The sequence below is a fragment of the Nannospalax galili genome, unplaced genomic scaffold, assembly GCF_000622305.1.
Source record: "Nannospalax galili isolate Female #2095 unplaced genomic scaffold, S.galili_v1.0 scaffold69, whole genome shotgun sequence".
In the NCBI taxonomy this organism is placed as follows: domain Eukaryota; kingdom Metazoa; phylum Chordata; class Mammalia; order Rodentia; family Spalacidae; genus Nannospalax; species Nannospalax galili.
In genome coordinates, this window is record NW_008360297.1 from 3,004,461 (window position 1) to 3,017,395 (window position 12,935).

Genomic DNA, 12,935 nt, shown 5'->3' on the forward strand with positions numbered 1-12,935 from the left:
CATTAATGTTTGAAACACTTTACTACATTAGGCAACACCTAAGATATATTTTTCAAAGACTTTAAAATATTAAAAATATTTCCCATAAATGTTATTTGATATGGAATAGTAGTAATAAACAGTAGTTATTTTAAAACCATAACTATTTAGGACAAATAAGAAGCCTCTAACTTATATATCATTCTTCACAAGAAAAATAAAGAGCAGTCAATATAAAAACAAAAGGAAGAAATTGTTTATAAACAGCTAAAAAGCACCTGACAGTGTCCTTTTAAAACAGAAAAAATGTAAAGACAATTATAAAATGCAGATTTAGTAGTTTACAGACATAATATTTGCTATCAACTTCCTCATACTAACTCTGTGCAAAGTACTGTTAATGGTCAGTCCAGGCCACAGGGTAGAGATGCTCCTAAGGACACACTGTTGGAACAGCTACAGAGACATTAGGGTCCAAAAGGAATTTCAAAGATGTGGAGAAGTTTGTTTTGTTTTGTCTTTTGACAGGGTCTCCCTGTAGCCATGGCTGACTTAGATTTGTTATGTAGACCAGGCTGGCCTCAAACTCAGAGAGATCTGCCTGCCTTTGACCACCACCACCCCCCGCCACCGCCTACCGAGTGCTGGGATTAAAGGTGTATACCACCATGCCCAGTTGGTTAGTAAAAAATCTTTATCCTCTGCCTTTAGTATCTACACTAGCTTAATTTTCTTTCACTGACCTTCTCATTCTACAGTAAATTAAGTATTTGAATCATTAGCCTACCCCTTTTAAATGTTATCAAATTATACCAATCTATAGGCATTAAAATTTTTATTTTATTACTTTTATTTATATGTATATGTGTGGGTATATGCATTTGAGTGCTGGTGGTGCCTGTGAGGTCAGAGGCTTTGGATTCTCCCTTCCCACTCCACTCCTACAGGTGCTGGGAACCTCTGCAAGAGCAGTATGTGCTCTTAACTGCTGAGTCATCTCTCCAGTTCATAAACTTTTATGTAGCATCATCAAGTCCCTAAGGTTTCACTCTAGGATATTCTGATTAAAACATATGTAATTTAGAGTTGGACATGGTAGTACATGTCTTTAATCCAAGGCACTCCAGAGGCAGAAGCAGGCAGATCTCTGTGAGACTGAGGCCAGCCTGGTCTACACAGCAAGTACCAGGCTAGCTGAGGCTACAGAGAGGTCCTGTCTCAAAAACAAAGTGTATAATTTAATAATCTATTTTATGCACCAAATTCTTTTTGTTTCAGTTCTATCTCAATGACCACCAATGAAACAAAGTGTGACAGCATTTACTGTTTAAATTCTATCTGATTTCATGGCTACTGTTAATCCTTCTAGCCTCATTATTTGTTCAATATAATCCCAACAGTTAATTTTTCATTTGTTCATTTTTTTTTAATGTGTATGAATGTTTTGCCTATAGGTATATATATGCACCTGAGTATGCAAGGTCCAAAGGAGGCCAGAAGAGGGCACCTGGAACTAGAGTTACAGCTAATTGTTAGCCACTATGTGGGTGCTGGGAACTAAACCTGGGTCATCTGCAAGAGCAGCCAGTGCACTTAACCACTGAACCATCATCCCTCCAGCATTACTTTTAATTATTTATTAATTCCACCCACCCACCCATCCACCCATTCACCCACCTATCTATCAAGAGTGGGGTGTTTGTGTGGAATCAAAGGACAGAAGTCAGTTCTCCCCTTTCACCATGTGAGTTCGGGGGATTGAACTCAGGTCATTAGGCTCGGTGACAAACACCTTTAACTGCTGAATAACTTGCTGGCCTAGGCCATTTTTCTTTTGAGACAGGGTTATATGCACTCCAGGTTTGCCTCAACCTTGCTATGTAGGCAAGCATGGTGTTGAGCTCCTGGTACTATACCTGAGTACTGGGATTACAGGTGTACACTGCCATACCTGGTTTATATGATGCTGTGGAATCAAACCCAGGGCTCTGTGGATACCAGGCAAGTACTCAACTAGGCCACACATCCCAAGTCCATTTGATTCTTAAATAATACAATTAGCATGATTTTACTATAATAACTGGGTGCTTATAAATCTTCTAATTACTTACACATATTTCTTATACTTTACCATCTGTACCACTACTTCTCTTTAGTTGAGTTGAGGTCTAAACTCATGTTTAATGCATTGAAGACTGTCAACACCAAATTCCTAAGCCAATATTATTTGGCACCTTCCAAGTATGTAACCAATACCCACCAGAAATGTTTCCCCATCTAGATATTCCTTGATCCTATTCTATTAGCTCCCCAAATCCAACTCCTGATGTAAGCTTTGTTTAGCAATTATCTAATAATGCTAGATTGGTTAGAGTTTATATATCCTTAGACTTTTAGTTCTGGAAGATAAATTCAGAGTCCTGATAATAAAATAGGAAACACAAAACAGAAACTACAAGAAGGGCAAGATAGTGAGTGTCCTTTCAAATTAATTAAGCACTAAAGACTCAATTCATAATGTACATTAAAAATTTTAAACTTGGTAGCTTAAACACTGCAAGCAGGTCATCCAAAACCCATGGGACCGAGGAGCAAGCCTACAACATAATGGATCTTTACTCTTCAAAAAATTTAAGGTAATTTAATATCAAATATTCCAAGGTTAAAAAAGCCTTGTCAAACTAATGTGTGATTGATCACCTGGGGATTGTACTCAATGGGATAACAGGCTCCCATGTAAATCAGACTCCCTCCCTTTCTTTTAAAGGATACCAATGAGATATCTGACTTTGATAATCATGGTTGTATGAAAAGACATTCCATATATTTAGGAGATGATAAAACAAACAAATATAAAAAATGGTAACATTTAGAGAATCTAGGTGAAGAATATTCTGAGATTCTAAAAAAATAACATTGAGGCTAGAGAGAGGGCTCAGTGGCTAAGAGCATTGGACTGCTCTTACAGAGGACCCAGGTTCGATTCCCAGAACCCTCATGGCAACTAACAACTGTCCGTAACTTCAGTTCCAGGGGATCCAATGCCTCCTTCTGACTTCTGAGGGCATTGCATGACATGGATGCACTTAGGTACATGCACACAAAACACTAATACACATAAAAATAATAAATAAAAATAAAAAATAACTTTGCAGTTCTCTTGTAAGTGAAGCCATTCCAAAATTAGTTAAAACATACAAATAGATAGATCATCTATTTGTGCTTCTCTGTGACTGACCTAAAAAGAAGTAAGGGGCTGTAGAGATGGCTCAATAGTTAAATACACTGGTTGCTCTTGCAGAGGACCCAGGTTTGGTTCCCAGCATCCACACGGTGGTTAACAACCACCCATAACTCCAGTTCCAGGGGATCTGACACCCTCTTTTGCCCTCCTTGGGCACTGCACGCATGGGTGCCCTCACATACATGTAGGCAATACACTCATACACCTAAAATTTAAAAAATTTTAAAAGCAGGTATGATTTTAGAGGGTAACAAGTCCTTTAGATTCACTGTTCAGTCTCTACTACCATTCACTATTTTTTAAACTGCTGTTTGAATTAAGTGTGTGAAGGGCAGTAAATTTCAGACCACTAGGGTCCAAATGTGGTATGACATACAGCTAGTCATCTGGGACTCTTAGGACAGAGCTTACCACATAATTATGTTGCAACTTATATACTACCTATCTTTCAATTTCATTCATGATAACTTAAAAAAAAAGTATCTTAGTAGAATACTAAAAATAATTTGATTTTACAAATATTAATTTCTGAGAAGTCTAACAAGGAATCCTTCCATATTAATTATCAAACTTGGGGCTGGAGAGATGGTTCAGTGGTTAAGAGCACTGACTGCTCTTGCAGAGGACCCAGGTTTGATTCCCAGCATCCACATGGCAGGTACTAAGGATGGTTAGTACCATCCTTAACTCCAGTTCCAGGGGAATCTGACACCCTTTTCTGACCTCTGCAGCACTGCACAACATGGGTGCAACTCACACACATGCAGACAATATACTCATACACATAAAATAAAAATAATAATTATTTTTTTAAGTCGGGGCTGGAGAGATGGCTCAGAGGTTAAGAACACTTGCTGTTCTTCCAAAGACCTGGGTTCGATTCCCAGCACCCACATGGCAGTTAACAACCATCTGTAACTCTAGTTCCAGGGGATCCAATTCCCTCTTCTGGCCTCCACAGTCTCTGCACAACATGGGTGTACTTACACACATGTGGGCAATACACTCATACACATAAAATAAAAATAATAAAATATTTTTAAAAAGTGTATCTAGACTTGTTACTGCACTGGGCTTAATAATAACTTTTTGAAAGGCAGCTACTACTTAGTGAACATTCTGTATTAAACTGATGTAACAGGCAATTTAAATAAAATGTTGTACTATGCTGTGCCCTCCAAAAACTCACCATTAAAAATGTTTTAAGTCAATCATTTCTCATAATCTGTTCTGTTGTGTACGTAAAGGTTTTCTCTCTTCTATCCATTACTCGATTGGCTAAAACTTTGGGTTCTGAGTTGGAAAATGAGGGCTGAACTGTGTCACTCCCTGCAAAGAATGTTTTAAGTTCCAAGACGTGGTATCTGTGAATATAACAATTTTGTGGACTTAAGTTAAAATGAAGTCATACTGGAATACAATGGGCTCTAATCCAAGCAACTGACAGACATCCCTATAAGAAGGAACTTTACATAGAGACACTTAAGGAGAAAGCCGGATGTACTGATCGTGGCAGAGATTAGAATGCTTCTAGCCCTAGAAGAGTGAGAACTGCCAACTACCACCAGAAGCCTGGAAAGGGGGAGGGATAATTATTCCATGGAACTTTCAGAGCATGGCCCCAATTTGCACATAGTCTTTAAACTTGCAGAGTTTAATTAAAAAAATTCACTGGCTATAATATTTAATGTTGTGCATGTTTAAACATACATATTCATGGGTCAGGCATGATGGCAAATTCCTTTAATCCCAGTACCCAGGAGGTAGAGATCTTTGTGAGATCCAGTCCAGCCTGATCTACATAGGAATTCTAGATGAACTGGGACTACAAAGAGACCATCTCAAAAAAGAACAAACAAGCCCCAAATAAAACACCTCCCAAAACAAGGAAAACATACATATACCCAATTAAACCTAAATGGTGAATAATTAAGAATAACGAAACACAGAAATGTCATTTCTAATAAAATTTCAACAAGACAGTATTTCTTTCCAAATGACTCAAATACACGATTTTTCATTTTTCTCAGATTTAAAAACTGTGCATACACACATTAAAGTATACATCTTGCAGCATTTTATTCTTCATTGCAACGTTATCACTTTAGTAACACCGTGTCACAAATGTATATCCATTTTGTTTGTGTGAAAGCAGTCTTAGAGAAACCAGCAACTTACTTAAGGCTCACTAATTAGTTACGCTGAGTAACTAACTCACAAGTTTTCAGTAATGTTCTGCTATATATCAAAGTGTTTAATATTTATATTTAAGCCTGGAAAATTACTGACATAGAGGTATAAACTACAGTAATTTTTCTCATTATTAATAATAACTATATATTTGCCAAATAAAGATACCAACACTTTATTTGCAGAAAGGCAGGGACTACAAGTTTAAATATCAAAGAGTTCCTAGACAAAAAAAGTAACCTATGCCATCTTAATAGGCTGATATAAAAAGAAACATACCAAGTGCATTACTTTGAATCTGTAAATTTTATGACATTATATACACAAACATTAGGTCTAACTATAAATCAGAAGTTCTATATAGTACAATTAAGTATCTGCTATTTCTAGTGTCTGGGATTTTTTTTTCTAAAAGCAATTTAGAAGCCTTATCTTTTAGTTTCTAGTGCTTTAACTAAGTATGCTATCATTATCGACAGAAGATACTTAACTCTTCCCTCATTCACCAAAAATAGTTCAAACAGACGAGGTTTTAACATAGGAACACATTTAACATATAGTCTTCAGATTAGTATTATCACTCCCATCAAAAACCATGCAATTTCTATCATTCCATGAAAAGAGTGTTGTTTTTTTTTTCATAAACTGCCTCAATTTGATATCCTTCATGAAAACTACCTCTTTCTATTATTGATGAACATGAGAATACCCTGAAAACTTATTCTCCAATTACCCATCAAAAGAATTAACAGAGTAATTTTCTGCTAGTTAACTACTATGAACACACAAGACAAAGGTGGTTACAACCTTTCTGGTTTCACTTGACTATTCTTTGAATAATACTCCTGGCTATAGTTAATAAACCATTAAGTATATCTGCATTTCTTTTAAAATACTCCTAAGATTTCATTGCCAGGTACCCTTCTTGAAGTGGGTTTAGGAAATTATAGGAATTGGGTTATTTCTTAGACCATGATCACTATTAAAGGTTTATGAAGCATCAAAACTTGTTTCCTAAGTTATGAATATTGAGGGACAGAAACTCTATTCTGAATAAACACAACTGTACTTATTTCCTCTCTTAAAGTGTTAGGAAAAGAGACTAAACTGAGAAACTACTGTGAAAGATGTACTAAACTTAGAAGAATTAAAAAACAAGTACGTACACATACATAGCAAAAAACAATTGCCACAAAACTTCATTTTTGTAGTACAACAGTTATACAAGCAGCCTATCTTTTTTTATTTTATTTTACTTTATTTTGGAGACAAGATCTCACTGTGTAGCCCCCAGGCTGGCCTGGAACTGAGATCTGCCTATCTCTGCCTCTCGAGTACTGCGATTAAAGGAATATGCCACCAGGCTTGGTCCTATACATGCATGCATGCATTCATTCAATTTATTTATTTATTTATCGCCTTTTTGAGACAGCGTCTCCCTGTAGCCCCAGCTGTCCTGAACTCACTATGTAGACCAGGCTGGCCTCGAACTCACAAAGATCCGCCTGCCTCTGCCTCCCAAGTGCTGGGATTAAAGGCATGCGCCAAAAATGAAATCTGAAATCTACAACTTTTTGAGAACCAAATTGTTACCATAAATAGGAAATCCCATACCTAACTTCAGGTGACAGTTTGCATTAAAAGTGCAAACACATTAAAAATAGCTTTAAAAAATTAACATCAGGCCATGTGTGTAAAATACACACGAAGCACAAATCAAATTTGTGTTTTGATTGGGTCTTATCCTCAATCTCATTAGGCATACAAATATTACAAAAGAAAAAAAATCTGCACACTTAAACACTTCTGGTCCGAAGTTATTTCAGGTAAGGCATATTCAACTCTATTCTAAAAAGTATGGAGAGAATAGAGAGCAAATAATTCAGAGGCTATAGAACACTTTTAAAAAAGTAGCTAGCATCCTCAGCAAAAAATAAATGTTATCAATAAAGCATAAAGAAATTTATTACTTTTTTTTTTTTTAAGTCGAGTATATAGCCCAGGCTGGCCTTGAATTCACAGACCTTCCTGTCTCACTCTTCTAAATGCTGGGATCACAGAAGTGTGCCTGCTTACCCAGCTGCAATATAACCTCTCTTAAAAGCTGTGGAAAAGGTCCTGGACTTCTTATTTGTAATGTACTAGGAAAAACAAATCTAGAAACAATTATAACTATAACTCTGTCAGTAGCAAATTTAGTATAATACGTAAACTATAAACAAAAGGCATTAATTCCACTGGAAAGAATTACTGCTTCTATGGAACAGATTTAATAAAGTAAGGCAACAGCACTACTATCACGACATTGTAAGCTTTTTTTTTTTTTTTGGTCTATATTTACCACAAACCTACAACAAACCTGATGATAGTGCATTATATAGGCTACGTTTTTTCCCCCAGCCAAAGAGAGTACATCATGTTACTATTCAACATTGGATAAATTAATTAAAAAAATCTGGATTGGGGATATGCAGCACCTGCCTTATGTAATGTTAGGTCCTGGGTTCAATCCTTAGTACTGCACAGTTTATGGATCTGTAAATGTGTGTCTGGGTGACAGAATTTTGCAAAGCTTGGCTTTGAACTTTCAATCTTCCTGCCTCTACTTCTTGTATTATAGACATGTGCCACCATGCTCAGCAGAGGCAAAAAATTTGAGGAAGGGCTAGGAATATAGCTCATTGATAGAATACTTGTCTAGCACATGTCAAACCCTAGGTTCAATTCTCAGCACTGCCAAACAAAACAAAGCAAAACCAAATCAAATCTTAAAAACTACATAAAAGATAAAACATTAAATAGCAATTCATCTTGGTAATTATGAATAAAACTTGCTTTTCTATATTCTATTTAAAGTATTTTTAATTTAAAAAAATTATAATAAAATATTTTAAGAGAGTCTCTTGAAATAAACTAGATTTCATTTAGATTAAGGGTAAACTATAAGTAAAAAATTATACAAAAAGCCAAAACCTTCAGATTCACTTTTTCCATCAAGTTGCAATGAATTTAAATTGAGTATTTATACTTGCTATTTTAATATTTACTATTAAAGTTTTGTTTTTACTATTATATAAACAGTTCAGATTCTAAAGTTGTAGAGTAGGATCCTTTTAACTTAACCAGACAGATATCACAAAATGTTAGAATAAACCACATAGGCAAAAGATCAAAACATTTTAAAACTTTTCTGATTTATTTTTTATTTTATGTGTATGAGTGTTTTGCCTGTATTTAAGTGCACCACATGGATGCAGTTATGTCCACAGAGGCCAGAAGAAGGTGTGAGATCTCCTGGAAATGAAGTTACAGGTAGCTGTTAGCTGCCACATGGGTGCTGGGAACCAAACCTGGGTCCTCTGCAAGAGCAGCTAATGTATTCTTAACTACTAAGCCAGCTCTGCAGCCTCAGGATGAAAATTTTCATTCTGCCTCCTGATGATTTCATGATTTTAAATCAAGTCACTTCACTTAAGAATAAAGTGTGTATGTGTAATGTGAAACAGGAATCAAAGTTCATTTCCCCTCCTTCAGACATACAACTGCCCCAGTCCAATTAATTGAAAAGACCAATTTTCATATACACTACAGTAGTAATCATAATCACAAATCAGATAATTGAACAAGCAGGTCTATTTCTATATACTCCTGTCTACTCCTCTGGTCTACTTATGTATACTGCACCAATGTTAAAATTCTAGTTTTTTGGTCTTTTTGAAACAAGGTCTCTCTATAGCTCCAGCTGGCCTGGAACTCACTATGTAGACCAGGCTGGCCTTGAACTCAGAGATCCTCCTGCCTCTGCCTCCCAAGTGCTGGGACTACAGGCATGTGCCACCACACCCAGCAGGTTTAAAATTCTAGTTATTGTAATTGTGTAAGTTTGAGTATTTGGTAGTATGAAGTTCTTGGCTTTAACTCAAGTACTTGTGAGGCAAAGGCAGGTGGAAATCTATGACATCAAGGCCAGCCTGGTCTATGTAGCAAGTTCCAGGCCAGCTGGGGCTACAGGAAGACACTGAATCAAAATTGAAAATAAAATAAAAACCTGAAAAAACTGAGCTAATACTAAATGTATTAAGAGAAAGTTGGTATCTTTATAATATTCTCATTCTTTCAACCCATAAACACGGTGTGTCCTTCCATATACTTAAATCTTCATTTCTATATTTTAACAGTTTACAGTATAAAGAATTTGCCTGTCTCTTACTGGATTTATTTCTTGGTAGACCACAAGGAAAATTTCTCATGTGAATACATTCTATATAAGAAAGACACAAATTTCCGATCTTATTACAGGAGACATGCTGCTTTTAATTTTTAAAAGTGCTTGACTAAAATTCAAATCTCTTCTAAAGCAAAGAACTACGTTTTGATCCTGTGCTTAGTATGTACTATTAGTGTGCTGTAATGCTATAAACTCTTGTGAATTCTTGGTAAAGAATTTAAGAAAATTTGTAGTAGCTCTTAGTAACTATAAATTATATCAAAAATGTCATAAATTTTAAGACTAATCAGACACAAAAGTATAAAAATCATTATGAATACATATGTATCTCAGGTATGTATGTTTTAAAGAATAAAAACTCAAATAATAGATATAAGTGGCAAATTTAAAGTTAAATTGTTCGTATCAAGCATGCAAAAACATTTTTTAGCTTAGTAAAAGGAAAAGATAAAAATAGGCAGCAGAGATGGCTCAGTGGTTTGGTACTGCTTTTCCAGAGGATCCAAGTTCAGTTCCAGGGACTCCAATCAGGCAGCTCACAACCTATAACTCCAGCTCCAGAGAAAGCCAATGCCTCTGGTCTCTGCAGGCACTGGCATTCACATGCACATACCCACACATACACATAATTAAAAGTAAAATAAATCTTTATTTCTTTTTCTTTTTTTGAGATAGGGCCTCACTACGTATGTAGTCTCAGCTGGCCTGGAACTCACTATGTAGACTAGGGTGGACTTGAAATCAGAGATCTCTACCTGCCTCTTCTGAGATTAAAGGTATGTGTCACCACATCCAGCTGAAAATCTTAAAAAAAAAAAAAAAAAAGGGCTGGGCATGGTGGCCACACCTTTAATTCCAGCATTTGGGAGGCAGAGGCAGGCAGATCTCTGTGAGTTTGAGGCCAGCTTGGTCTACATAAGTGAGTTTCAGGCCAGCTGGGGCTACAGGGAGACACTGTCTCAAAAAGATAACGGGAGAAAAAAAAAAGTGATGAGAAGAAATGTAAAAGTAAAGGGAAGGCCAATGAGTGAAGAAATAAGGAAATCAATATAAAAGCAAAAGGTCTCATCCACAAAAGGTGCATGTATATGGACACATTCTAAAACACATAAAAGGTCAGACTTAATTTTCTTTTTCTTTCTTTCTTTCTTTCTTTCTTTCTTTTTTTTTTTTTTTTTAGGCGGGGGCCCCCTTTTTCCCCCGCTCCCCATGCAATATCTATCTATCTATCTATCTATCTATCTATCAATCATCTATCATCCATCTAATGTGTATGAGTGTTTTGCCTGTATGTATGTAAATACACCTCATGTGTGTAGTGCCTACAGAGGCCAGATGAAGGTGCTGGGTTCCCTGGAACTGGAATTACAGGCCATTGTTAGCTGCCATGTGGGTGCTAGGAACTGAATCCTGGTCCACTCCAAGAATACCCAGTACTTGTAACTGCTGGGCCATCTCTCCAGCCCCTAGACTTAATTTTCTATCTTTAATCCCACAAATCCTCTCCACCATTTAAAAATATGTAGTGACATACAGAGTTCATGTCAAAGGAACAGAGAGAAAAAGGAAAAAACATATTAAGGAGATGATGGGGCTTATATGAACACACAAGGGATCCATACAAGTATCAGTTAAAACTCAAGTGTGCCACTGAAGAAAAACTGTATGTAAATTATGAATTACTTCTTCCTACTTGGTTTTTTTTTTTTTTTTTTTTTTTCCATGTAGTAACTACTGGAAATTTAATGAGGAATCTCTTTTTTGTGTGTGTAGCATCTGGCTGCTGGGTATTTAGTCCCAATGGAATTGCCTAACATTTCTGATGTTCAGTACAAGAGTATTCCCCTTCTGAAATCAGATACCTGCATTTTTCAGATTTTGGAATGTTTGTATAGAATTTACATGTTGACAATCCTTAATTTGAAAATTTGAACAGAAATGCTTCAATAGGAGAAACCTTTTAGTGTAATGTTTGTGCGCAAAAGATTCAGGTTTTGGATGAGAATGCCCAACCTGTACTAATTTAAACATGTGCCTCAAGTGATTCACCAAAGTATAGGATCAGACAAAGCATTTTCTTGTCTTACATCTGTGATCTTAACTAAATTAACTGGAGGAAACATTCATAGACAATAGAACCAAAGTCACAGATGTAATTCAAGGGTTTGATGGCTGATTTTCACTGTAACTTACTGAATTTGGAATCACTCAGGAGATACATTGAGGGCTGAGAAGGGAGCCTTATCTGAGGAAGGAAAACCCACCCTAAATGTGAACTGGACCATTCCATATTCTAAGTTCCCAGGAAATCAGAATGCAAAATGAGCAATACCATTCATATCTCTCTCTACTTTCTGACTTCAGATGCAATGTTACCAGTTCCCTGCCACTCTCCTGCCACCATGACTTACTGTTCCCTCAAACCATGAGCCAGAATGAACCCCTCTTCCCTAAGGTGCTTCTTGTCAGCTGTTTGGTTACAGCAATGAGAAAAATAACTAATACAAAGGATAAAAAATAACATGAGAGCACAAAGTAATCATACTGCCTTAAAACTATCACAACTAAGACCAATAAACTCTTACGCAGAAAACCATACAATATAATTTTATAGTCTTTTAACTTACACAAGAACTTGTACATAATTCTTTTGAGAGCTAGATGCACTGTTCTACAACCAGTCCGAGTTACTTATCTTGAACATTTTTTATTTCATGGAGTAGGTAATATATTTGAATTAAGTATTTAGACAAGACCTGTCATATAAATCTGGAGAGTAACTAAACTGAAAAAGGGATCTAGAAGTCTGGTCATCTTATGTAATTTTTTTTTTAAAGGAAACAAAATCCTTGGAATTATGTAAATATTTCTGAGAGGCTAGTTAAGAAACAGTACTTAAATACTTTGTAAAAATCGTTTGTTCCCCAAGAAACAGCTAATGATCATACTAAAAGTCAGAAACGTATGCTGGCCTCAATTCTATCATCTACTAATTTGAGTCCTTTAGGCTCATCTGATTTTTATTTTCTTCATTTTAAATGGATCTATCACTGAGCCACCATGTCCACACCGAGGATGAAATGAAATGATGAACATGAATGTGCTGTTCAGCTATTAGAAGCTTTACTTAACGGCTAATAGAAAGTTCAGTGCACACTTCAAAGTAATTCAGGTTGCTTTTTGCTTTCACTAATTATCATATGTAAAATACAGAAACAGAACACAGCCTCAAAAAACACTTGGCCATATTTCTTGTTCACTCTTGAACATTTAAGAGGAACAGCTGAATAAAGG

At 36.0% G+C, this 12,935-nt stretch overlaps 1 protein-coding gene across 7 annotated transcripts in view; it reads right to left on the reverse strand.

Annotated features, from left to right (window-relative positions):
* The window catches only part of Pum2 (pumilio RNA binding family member 2), a 92,617-nt gene that overhangs the window by 14,446 nt on the left and 65,236 nt on the right, over positions 1-12,935 (reverse strand). The gene's annotated exons all lie outside the window — the stretch shown is intronic.